Here is a 12,250-nt window from a genome sequence, read left to right on the forward strand (position 1 = left end):
TGTAACACCCCTACGAAAATATTTCGAAGATAAATGCTCTAATTTACTGCAAGGCTAGGATCTTTATGTTGATTAGTTATTCTAAACACATTTTATTAGCTATTAATGTATATTTGACTCAATTCATGAGTACATGTGTGTCGTTTAAATTTTCTGTAGAAATTTAAAAAAAAAAAATATTTTAGTCAAAACTTCATAATAAGCATACCCAAATTGGTTGAATAATCAATAGAAATCGCTATTTTGTAGAAAAACAAAGAAAAAAAGGTTCTAAACCATCTTTGACCCTCATCATATGATGAAGTCAAAGAGGATGGAACTGTTGCATTAAAATAGAATTTATTTTATTGAATTTCTCAAAATTTAAGGGTTAAAATTACGACAAAAAAATTTTATGAAATTATTTCGTAAATACTTAAATACTGAAGCATAAGCCACTTTTTTTTTAGTTACAACTAAGATCATATGCCTTCAGTATATTAGCATTTTACCGAAAAATTCAACTTTCGTAAGGGTATAACCCTTAGATTTGAGAAAAAAATTCAAAAAATGAAAATTCTATTTATGCATAGTTGCATCCTTTCACTAACATATGATGAAGGTCAAAGAGGTTTAGAACTTTGTTGTCTCTGTTTTTCTAGAAAATAGACGATTTATAGTGGTTATTCAACCAATTTGGGGTACTATTATGAAGTTTTACTAAATTAATTGACGAAAAATTAAAACGACACACATGTACCATGAAATGAGTTTAATATACATTAATACTAATATAGAATGTGTTTAGAAATACTAAAGCAACAGTAAAGATCATAGCCTTCAGTATATAGAGCATTTACCGAAAATTTTCGTAGGGGTGTTAACCCATAGATTTGAGAAAAAATCAAAAAAATGAAAATTCTATTTTAATGCATAGTTGCATCCCTCACTAACATATGATGAAGGTCAAATAGGTTTGGAACCTTGTTGTCTCCGTTTTTCTAGAAAATAGCGATTTTATAGTGGTTAGTCAACCAATTAGGGAGTATTATGAAGTTTTACTAAATTAATTGACAAAAATTAAACGACGCACATGTACCATGAAATAGAGTTTAATATACATTAATACAAATGCAGAATGTGTTTAGAATTTAAAACAACACTAAAGATCATATGCTTCAGTATATAGAGCATTTACCGAAAAATTCAATATTTTCGTAGGGGGTTAGGTTAACCCATAGATTTTAGAAAAAAAATTAAAAATGAAAATTCTGTTTAATGCATAGTTGCATCTTTTACTAACATATGATGAATGTCAAAGAGGTTTGGAACCTTGTTGTCTCCGTTTTTCTAGAATAGCGATTATAGTGGTTAGTCAACCAATTTAGGGAGTATTATGAAGTTTTACTTAATTAATTGACGAAAAATTTACACGACGCACATGTACCATAAATAGAGTTTAATATACATTAATACAAATAAGAATGTGTTTAGAAATTAAAACAACAGTAAAGATCATAGGCTTTAGTATATAGAGCATTTACCGAAAAACTAAATATTTTGTAGGATTAACCCATAGATTTTGAGAAAAAATTTAAAAAATGAAAATTCTGTTTTAATGCATAGTTGCATCTTTTACTAACATATGATGAAAGTCAAAGAGGTTTGGAACCTTTGTTGTCTCCGTTTTTCTAGAGAATATCGATTTTATAGTGGTTAGTCAACCAATTTAGGGAGTATTATGAAGTTTTACTATATTAATTGAAACAAAAAATTAAACGACGCACACATGTACCATGAAATAGAGTTTAATATACATAATACAAATGCAGAATGGTTTAGAAATTTTAAAACAACACTAAAGATCATATGCTTCAGTATATAGAGCATTTACCGAAAAATTCAATATTTTCGTAGGGGGTTAACCCATAGATTTTGAGAAAAAATTTAAAAAATGAAAATTATGTTTAATGCATAGTTGCATCTTTACTAACATATGATGAAGATCAAAGTGGTTTGAACCTGTGTTTTCTAGAGAATAGCGATTTTATAGTGGTTAGTCAACCAATTTGGGTAGTATTATGAAGTTTTACTAAATTAATTGACGAAAAAATTTAAACGACGCACATGTACCATGAAATAGAGTTTATATAACATTAATACAAATATAGAATGTGTTTAGAAATATTAAAAAAACACTAAAGATCATGGCTTCAGTATATAGAGCATTTACCGAAATATTAAATATTTTGTAAGGGTTAACCCATAGATTTTGAGAAAATTCAAAAAATGAAAATTCTATTTTAAGCATAGTTGCATCATTCACTAATATATGATGAAGTCAAAGAGGTTTGGAACCTTTTTGTCTCCGTTTTTCTAGAAAGAATAGCGATTTTATAGTGGTTAGTCAATCAATTTAGGACGTATTATGAAGTTTTACTAAATTAATTGACAAAAAAATATAAACAACGCACATGTACAATGAAATAAAGTTTAATATACATTAATACAAATATAGAATGTGTTTAGAAATATTAAAACAACAGTATAGATCATAGGCTTCAGTATATAGAGCATTTACCGAAAAAATTAAATATTTTGTAGGGGTTAACCCATAGATTTTGAGAAAAATTCAAAAAAATGAAAATTCTATTTTAATGCATAGTTGCATCCCTCACTAACATATGATGAATGTCAAAGAGGTTTGGAACCTTTGTTGTCTCTGTTTTTCTAGAAAATAGCGATTTTATAGTGGTTAGTCAACCAATTTAGGTAGTATTATGAAGTTTTACTAATTAATTGACAAAAAATTTAAACGACGCACATGTACCATGAAATAGAGTTTAATATACATTAATACAAATGCAGAATGTGTTTAGAAATTTTAAAACAACACTAAAGATCATATGCTTCAGTATATAGAGCATTTACCGAAAAATTAAATATTTCGTAGGGGTTAGTTAACCCATAGATTTTGAGAAAAAATTAAAAAATGAAAATTCTATTTTAATGCATAGTTGCATCTTTCACTAACATATGATGAAGGTCAAAGAGGTTTGGAACCTTTGTTGTCTCTGTTTTTCTAGAGAATAGCGATTTTATAGTGGTTAGTCAACCAATTGGGTAGTATTATGAAGTTTTACTAAATTAATTGACGAAAAAATTTAAACGACGCACATGTACCATGAAATAGAGTTTAATATACATTAATACAAATATAGAATGTGTTTAGAAATATAAAAAAACAGTAAAGATCATAGGCTTCAGTATATAGAGCATTTACCGAAAAATTAAATATTTTGTAGGGTTAACCCATAGATTTTGAGAAAAATTCAAAAAAAATGAAAATTCTATTTTAATGCATAGTTGCATCATTCACTAACATATGATGAAGGTCAAAGAGGTTTGGAACCTTTGTTGTCTCCGTTTTTCTAGAGAATAGCGATTTTATAGTGGTTAGTCAACCAATTTAGGGAGTATTATGAAGTTTTACTAAATTAATTGACAAAAAAATTTAAACGACGCACATGTACCATGAAATATAATTTAATATACATTAATACAAATGCATAATGTGTTTAGAAATTTTAAAACAACACAAAAGATCATATGCTTCAGTATATAGAGCATTTACCGAAAAATTCAATATTTTCGTAAGGGTTAACCCATAGATTTTGAGAAAAATTCAAAAAAATGAAAATTCTATTTTAATGCATAGTTGCATCCTTCACTAACATATGATGAAGGTCAAAGAGGTTTGTAACCTTTGTTGTCTCCGTTTTTATTGAAAATAGCGATTTTATAGTGGTTAGTCAACCAATTTACGGAGTATTATGAAGTTTTACTAAATTAATTGACAAAAAATTTAAACGACGCACATGTATCATGAAATATAGTTTAATGTACATTAATACAAATGCAGAATGTGTTTAGAAATATTAAAACAACAGTAAAGATCATAGGCTTCAGTATATAGAGCATTTACCGAAAAATTAAATATTTTGTAGGGGTTAACCCATAGATTTTGAGAAAAATTCAAAAAAATGAAAATTCTATTTTAATGCATAGTTGCATCCCTCACTAACATATGATGAAGGTCAAAGAGGTTTGGAACCTTTGTTGTCTCCGTTTTTCTAGAAAATAGCGATTTTATAGTGGTTAGTCAACAACCATTTTAAGGAGTATTATGAAGTTTTTCTAAATTAATTGACAAAAAATATAAACAACGCACATGTACCATGAAATAGAGTTTAATATACATTAATACGAATTCAGGATGTGTTGAGAAATTTTATAACAACACTAAAGATCATATGCTTCAGTATATATAGCATTTACCCAAAAATTCAATATTTTCGTAGGGGTTAACCCATAGATTTTGAGAAAAAAAATTTACAAAATGAAAATTCTGTTTTAATTCATAGTTGCATATTTTACTAACATATGATGAATGTCAAAGAGGTTTGGAACCTTTGTTGTCTCCGTTTTTCTAGAGAATAGCGATTTTATAGTGGTTAGTCAACCAATTTAGGGAGTATTATGAAGTTTTAATAAATTAATTGACGAAAATTTAAACGACGCACATGTACCATGAAATAGAGTTTAATATACATTAATACGAATATAAAATGTGTTTAGAAATTTTAAAACAACACTAAAGATCATATGCTTCAGTATATAGAGCATTTACCGAAAAATTCAATATTTTCGTAGGGGTTAACCCATAGATTTTGAGAAAAATTCAAAAAAATGAAAATTCTATTTTAATGCATAGTTACATCCCTCACTAACATATGATGAAGGTCAAAGAGGTTTGGAACCTTTGTTGTCTCCGTTTTTCTAGAAAATAGCGATTTTATAGTGGTTAGTCAACCAATTTAGGGAGTATTAGGAAGTTTTACTAAATTAATTGACAAAAAAATTTAAACGACGCACATGTACTATGAAATTGAGTTTAATATACATTAATACAAATGCAGAATGTGTTTAGAAATTTTAAAACAACACTAAAGATCATATGCTTCAGTATATAGAGCATTTACCGAAAAATTCAATATTTTCGTAAGGGTACCCATAGATTTTGAGAAAAATTCAAAAAAATAAAAATTCTGTTTTAATGCATAGTTGCATCCTTCACTAAGATATGATGAAGGTCAAAGAGGTTTGGAACCTTTGTTGTCTCTGTTTTTCTAGAAAATAGCGATTTTATAGTGGTTAGTCAACCAATTTAGGGAGTATTTTGAAGTTTTACTAAATTAATTGACGAAAAATTTAAACGAGGCACATGTACCATGAAATTGAGTTTAATATACAAATATAGAATATATTTAGAAATATTAAAACAACAGTAAAGATCATAGGCTTCAGTATATAGAGCATTTACCGAAATACTAAATATTTCGTAGGTGTGTTAACCCATAGATTTTGAGAAAAATTCAAAAAAAATGAAAATTCTATTTTAATGCATAGTTGCATCCCTCACTAACATATGATGAAGGCAAAGAGGTTTGGAACCTTTGTGGTCTCTGTTTTTCTAGAAAATAGCGATTTTATAGTGGTTAGTCAACCAATTTAGGGAGTATTATGAAGTTTTACTAAATTAATTGACAAAAAATTTAAACGACGCACATGTACCATGAAATACAGTTTAATATACATTAATACAAATTCAGAATGTGTTTAGAAATTTTAAAACAACACTAAAGATCATATGCTTTAGTATATAGAGCATTTACCGAAAAATTCAATATTTTCGTAGGGGTAACCATAGATTTTGAGAAAAAAAATTTAAAAAATGAAAATTCTGTTTTAATGCATAGTTGCATATTTTACTAACATATGATGAAGGTCAAAGAGGTTTGGAACCTTTGTTGTCTCCGTTTTTCTAGAGAATAGCGATTTTATAGTGGTTAGTCAACCAATTTTGGGAGTATTATGAAGTTTTACTAAATTAATTGACGAAAATTTAAACGACGCACATGTATACATTAATAAAAATATAGAATGTGTTTAGAAATATTAAAACAACAGTAAAGATCATAGGCTTCAGTATATAGAGCATTTACCGAAAAAATTAAATATTTTGTAGGGGTTAACCCATAGATTTTGAGAAAAATTCAAAAAAATAAAAATTCTATTTTAATGCATAGTTGCATCCCTCACTAACATATGATGAATGTCAAAGAGGTTTGGAACCTTTGTTGTCTCTGTTTTTCTAGAAAATAGCGATTTTATAGTGGTTAGTCAACCAATTTAGGGAGTATATATTATGAAGTTTTACTAAATTAATTGACAAAAAATTTAAACGACGCACATGTACCATGAAATAGAGTTTAATATACATTAATACAAATGCAGAATGTGTTTAGAAATTTTAAAACAACACTAAAGATCATATGCTTCAGTATATAGAGCATTTACCGAAAAATTCAATATTTTCGTAGGGGGTTAGGTTAACCCATAGATTTTGAGAAAAAAATTTAAAAAATGAAAATTCTATTTTAATGCATAGTTGCATCTTTTACTAACATATGATGAACGTCAAAGAGGTTTGGAACCTTTGTTGTCTCTGTTTTTCTAGAGAATAGCGATTTTATAATGGTTAGTCAACCAATTTGGGTACTATTATCAAGTTTTACTAAATTAATTGACGAAAAAATTTAAACGACGCACATGTACCATGAAATAGAGTTTAATATACATTAATACAAATATAGAATGTGTTTAGAAATATTAAAAAAACAGTAAAGATCATAGGCTTGAGTATATAGAGCATTTACCGAAATATTAAATATTTTGTAGGAGTTAACCCATAGATTTTGAGAAAAATTCAAAAAAAATGAAAATTCTATTTTAATGCATAGTTGCATCATTCACTAACATATGATGAAGGTCAAAGAGGTTTGGAACCTTTGTTGTCTCCGTTTTTCTAGAGAATAGCGATTTTATAGTGGTTAGTCAACCAATTTAGGGAGTATTATGAAGTTTTACTAAATTAATTGACAAAAAAATTTAAACGACGCACATGTACCATGAAATAGAATTTAATATACATTAATACAAATGCATAATGTGTTTAGAAATTTTAAAACAACACAAAAGATCATATGCTTCAGTATATAGAGCATTTACCGAAAAATTCAATATTTTCGTAAGGGTTAACCCATAGATTTTGAGAAAAATTCAAAAAAAATGAAAATTCTATTTTAATGCATAGTTGCATCCTTCATTAACATATGATAAAGGTCAAAGAGGTTTGGAACCTTTGTTGTCTCCGTTTTTCTTGAAAATAACGATTTTATAGTGGTTAGTCAACCAATTTAGAGATTATTATGAAGTTTTACTAAATTAATTGACAAAAAAATTTAAACGACGCACATGTACCATGAAATAGAGTTTAATATACATTAATACAAATGCAGAATTTGTTTAGAAATTTTAAAACTACATTAAAGATCATATCCTTCAGTATATTGAATATTTACCGAAAAATTCAATATTTTCTATTTAACTCATAGATTTTGAGAAAAATTTATGAAAATAAAAAATTCTATTTTAATGCATAGTTGCATCCAACTAACATATGATGAAGGTCAAAGAGGTTTGGAACCTTTGTTGTCTCCGTTTTTCTAGAAAATAGCGATTTTATAGTGGTTAGTCAACCAATTTAGGGAGTATTATGAAGTTTTACTAAATTAATTGACAAAAAATTTAAACGACGCACATGTACCAGGAAATAGAGTTTAATATACAAATATAGAATGTATTTAGAAATATTAAAACAACAGTAAAGATCATAGGCTTCAGTATATAGAGCATTTACCGAAATATTAAATATTTCGTAGGGGTGTTAACCCATAGATTTTGAGAAAAATTCAAAAAAAATGAAAATTATATTTTAATGCATAGTTGCATCCTTCACTAATATATGATGAAAGTCAAAGAGGTTTGGAACCTTTGTTGTCTCTATTTTTTTAGAAAATAGCGATTTTATAGTGGTTAGTCAACCAATTTACGGAGTATTATGAAGTTTTACTAAATTAATTGAGAAAAAATTTAAACGACGCACATGTACCATGAAATAGAGTTTAATATACATTAATACAAATGCAGAATTTGTTTAGAAATTTTAAAACAACACTAAAGATCATATGCTTCAGTATATAGAGCATTTACCGAAATATTCAGTATATTCGTAGGGGTACCCATAGATTTTGAGAAAAAAATTTAAAAAATGAAAATTATGTTTTAATGCATAGTTGCATCTTTTACTAACATATGATGAAGGTCAAAGAGGTTTGGAACCTTTGTTGTCTCCGTTTTTCTAGAGAATAGCGATTTTATAGTGGTTAGTCAACCAATTTGGATAGTATTATGAAGTTTTACTAAATTAATTGACGAAAGAATTTAAACGACGCATATGTACCATGAAATAGAGTTTAATATACATTAATACAAATATAGAATGTGTTTAGAAATATTAAAAAAACCGTAAATATCATAGGCTTTAGTATATAGAGCATTTACCAAAAAATTAAATATTTTGTAGGGGTTAACCCATAGATTTTGAAAAAAATTCAAAAAAATGAAAATTCTATTTTAATGCATAATTGCATCCCTCACTAACATATGATGAAGGTCAAAGAGTTTTGGAACCTTTGTTGTCTCCGTTTTTCTAGAGAATAGCGATTTTATAGTTGTTAGTCAACCAATTTAGAGAGTATTATGAAGTTTTTCTAAATTAATTGACAAAAAATTTAAAAGACGCACATGTACTATGAAATTGAATTTAATATACATTAATACAAATGCAGAATGTGTTTAGAAGTTTTAAAACAACACTAAAGATCATATGCTTCAGTATATAGAGCATTTACCTAAAAATTCAACATTTTCGTAAGGGTTAACCTTTAGATTTTGAGAAAAATTCAAAAAAATGAAAATTCTATTTTAATGCATAGTTGCATTCTTCACTAACATATGATGAAGGTCAAAGAGGTTTAGAACCTTTGTTGTCCCTGTTTTTCTAGAAAATAGCGATTTTATAGTGGTTAGTCAACCAATTTATGGAGTATTATGAAGTTTTACTAAATTAATTGACGAAAAATTTAAACGACGCACATGTACAATGAAATTGAGTTTAATATACATTAATACAAATATAGAATGTGTTTAGAAATGTTAAAACAACAGTAAAGATCATAGCCTTCAGTATATAGAGCATTTACCGAAATATTTTCGTAGGGGTGTTAAACCATAGATTTTGAGAAAAATTCAAAAAAAATGAAAATTCTATTTTAATGCATAGTTGCATCCCTCACTAACATATGATGAAGGTCAAAGAGGTTTGGAACCTTTGTTGTCTCCGTTTTTCTAGAAAATAGCGATTTTATAGTGGTTAGTCAACCAATTTAGGGAGTATTATGAAGTTTTACTAAATTAATTGACAAAAAATTTAAACGACGCACATGTACCATGAAATAGAGTTTAATATACATTAATACAAATGCAGAATGTGTTTAGAAATTTTAAAACAACACTAAAGATCATATGCTTCAGTATATAGAGCATTTACCGAAATATTCAGTATATTCGTAGGGGTACCCATAGATTTTGAGAAAAAAATTTAAAAAATGAAAATTATGTTTTAATGCATAGTTGCATCTTTTACTAACATATGATGAAGGTCAAAGAGGTTTGGAACCTTTGTTGTCTCCGTTTTTCTAGAGAATATCGATTTTATAGTGGTTAGTCAACCAATTTAGGGAGTATTATGAAGTTTTACTAAATTAATTGACGAAAATTTAAACGACGCACATGTACCATGAAATAGAGTTTAATATACATTAATACAAATATGGAATGTGTTTAGAAATATTAAAACAACATTAAAGATCATAGCCTTCAGTATATAGAGCATTTACCGAAAAATTAAATATTTTGTAGGGGTTAACCCATAGATTTTGAAAAAAATTCAAAAAAATGAAAATTCTATTTTAATGCATAATTGCATCCCTCACTAACATATGATGAAGGTCAAAGAGTTTTGGAACCTTTGTTGTCTCCGTTTTTCTAGAGAATAGCGATTTTATAGTGGTTAGTCAACCAATTTAGAGAGTATTATGAAGTTTTTCTAAATTAATTGACAAAAAATTTAAACGACGCACATGTACTATGAAATTGAATTTAATATACATTAATACAAATGCAGAATGTGTTTAAAAGTTTTAAAACAACACTAAAGATCATATGCTTCAGTATATAGAGCATTTACCTAAAAATTCAACATTTTCGTAAGGGTTAACCTTTAGATTTTGAGAAAAATTCAAAAAAATGAAAATTCTATTTTAATGCATAGTTGCATTCTTCACTAACATATGATGAAGGTCAAAGAGGTTTAGAACCTTTGTTGTCCCTGTTTTTCTAGAAAATAGCGATTTTATAGTGGTTAGTCAACCAATTTATGGAGTATTATGAAGTTTTACTAAATTAATTGACGAAAAATTTAAACGACGCACATGTACAATGAAATTGAGTTTAATATACATTAATACAAATATAGAATGTGTTTAGAAATGTTAAAACAACAGTAAAGATCATAGCCTTCAGTATATAGAGCATTTACCGAAATATTTTCGTAGGGGTGTTAAACCATAGATTTTGAGAAAAATTCAAAAAAAATGAAAATTCTATTTTAATGCATAGTTGCATCCCTCACTAACATATGATGAAGGTCAAAGAGGTTTGGAACCTTTGTTGTCTCCGTTTTTCTAGAAAATAGCGATTTTATAGTGGTTAGTCAACCAATTTAGGAGAGTATTATGAAGTTTTACTAAATTAATTGACAAAAAATTTAAACGACGCACATGTACCATGAAATAGAGTTTAATATACATTAATACAAATGCAGAATGTGTTTAGAAATTTTAAAACAACACTAAAGATCATATGCTTCAGTATATAGAGCATTTACCGAAAAATTCAATATTTTCGTAGGGGTTAACCCATAGATTTTGAGAAAAAAAATTTAAATAATGAAAATTCTGTTTTAATGCATAGTTGCATATTTTACTAACATATGATGAAGGTCAAAGAGGTTTGGAACCTTTGTTGTCTCCGTTTTTCTAGAGAATAGCGATTTTATAGTGGTTAGTCAACCAATTTGGGTACTATTATGAAGTTTTACTAAATTAATTGACAAAAAATTTAAACGACGCACATGTACCATGAAATAGAGTTTAATATACATTATTACAAATATAGAATGTGTTTAGAAATATTAAAACAACAGTAAAGATCATAGGCTTCAGTATATAGAGCATTTACCGAAATATTAAATATTTCGTAGGGGTGTTAACCCATAGATTTTGAGAAAAATTCAAAAAAAATGAAAACTATATTTTAATGCATAGTTGCATCCCTCACTAATATATGATGAAGGTCAAAGAGGTTTAGAACCTTTGTTGTCTCCGTTTTTTTAGAAAATAGCGATTTTATAGTGGTTAGTCAACCAATTTACGGAGTATTATGAAGTTTTACTAAATTAATTGAGAAAAAATTTAAACGACGCACATGTACCATGAAATAGAGTTTAATATACATTAATACAAATGCAGAATGTGTTTAGAAATTTTAAAACAACACTAAAGATCATATGCTTCAGTATATAGAGCATTTACCGAAATATTCAATATATTCGTAGGGGTACCCATTGATTTTGAGGAAAAAATTTAAAAAATGAAAATTCTGTTTTAATGCATAGTTGCATATTTTACTAACATATGATGAAGGTCAAAGAGGTTTGGAACCTTTGTTGTCTCCGTTTTTCTAGAGAATAGCGATTTTATAGTGGTTAGTCAACCAATTTAGGGAGTATTATGAAGTTTTACTAAATTAATTGACGAAAATTTAAACGACGCACATGTAACATGAAATAGAGTTTAATATAAATTAATACAAATATGGAATGTGTTTAGAAATATTAAAACAACAGTAAAGATCATAGGCTTCAGTATATAGAGCATTTACCGAAAAATTAAATATTTTGTAGGAGTTAACCCATAGATTTTGAAAAAAATTCAAAAAAATGAAAATTCTATTTTAATGCATAATTGCATCTCTCACTAACATATGATGAAGGTCAAAGAGGTTTGGAACCTTTGTTGTCTCCGTTTTTCTAGAGAATGGCGATTTTATAGTGGTTAGTCAACCAATTTAGAGAGTATTATGAAGTTTTACTAAATTAATTGACAAAAAATTTAAACGACGCACA

Source organism: Brassica napus, chromosome C2 (assembly GCF_020379485.1).
Source record: "Brassica napus cultivar Da-Ae chromosome C2, Da-Ae, whole genome shotgun sequence".
NCBI classification, from domain to species: Eukaryota; Viridiplantae; Streptophyta; class Magnoliopsida; order Brassicales; family Brassicaceae; genus Brassica; species Brassica napus.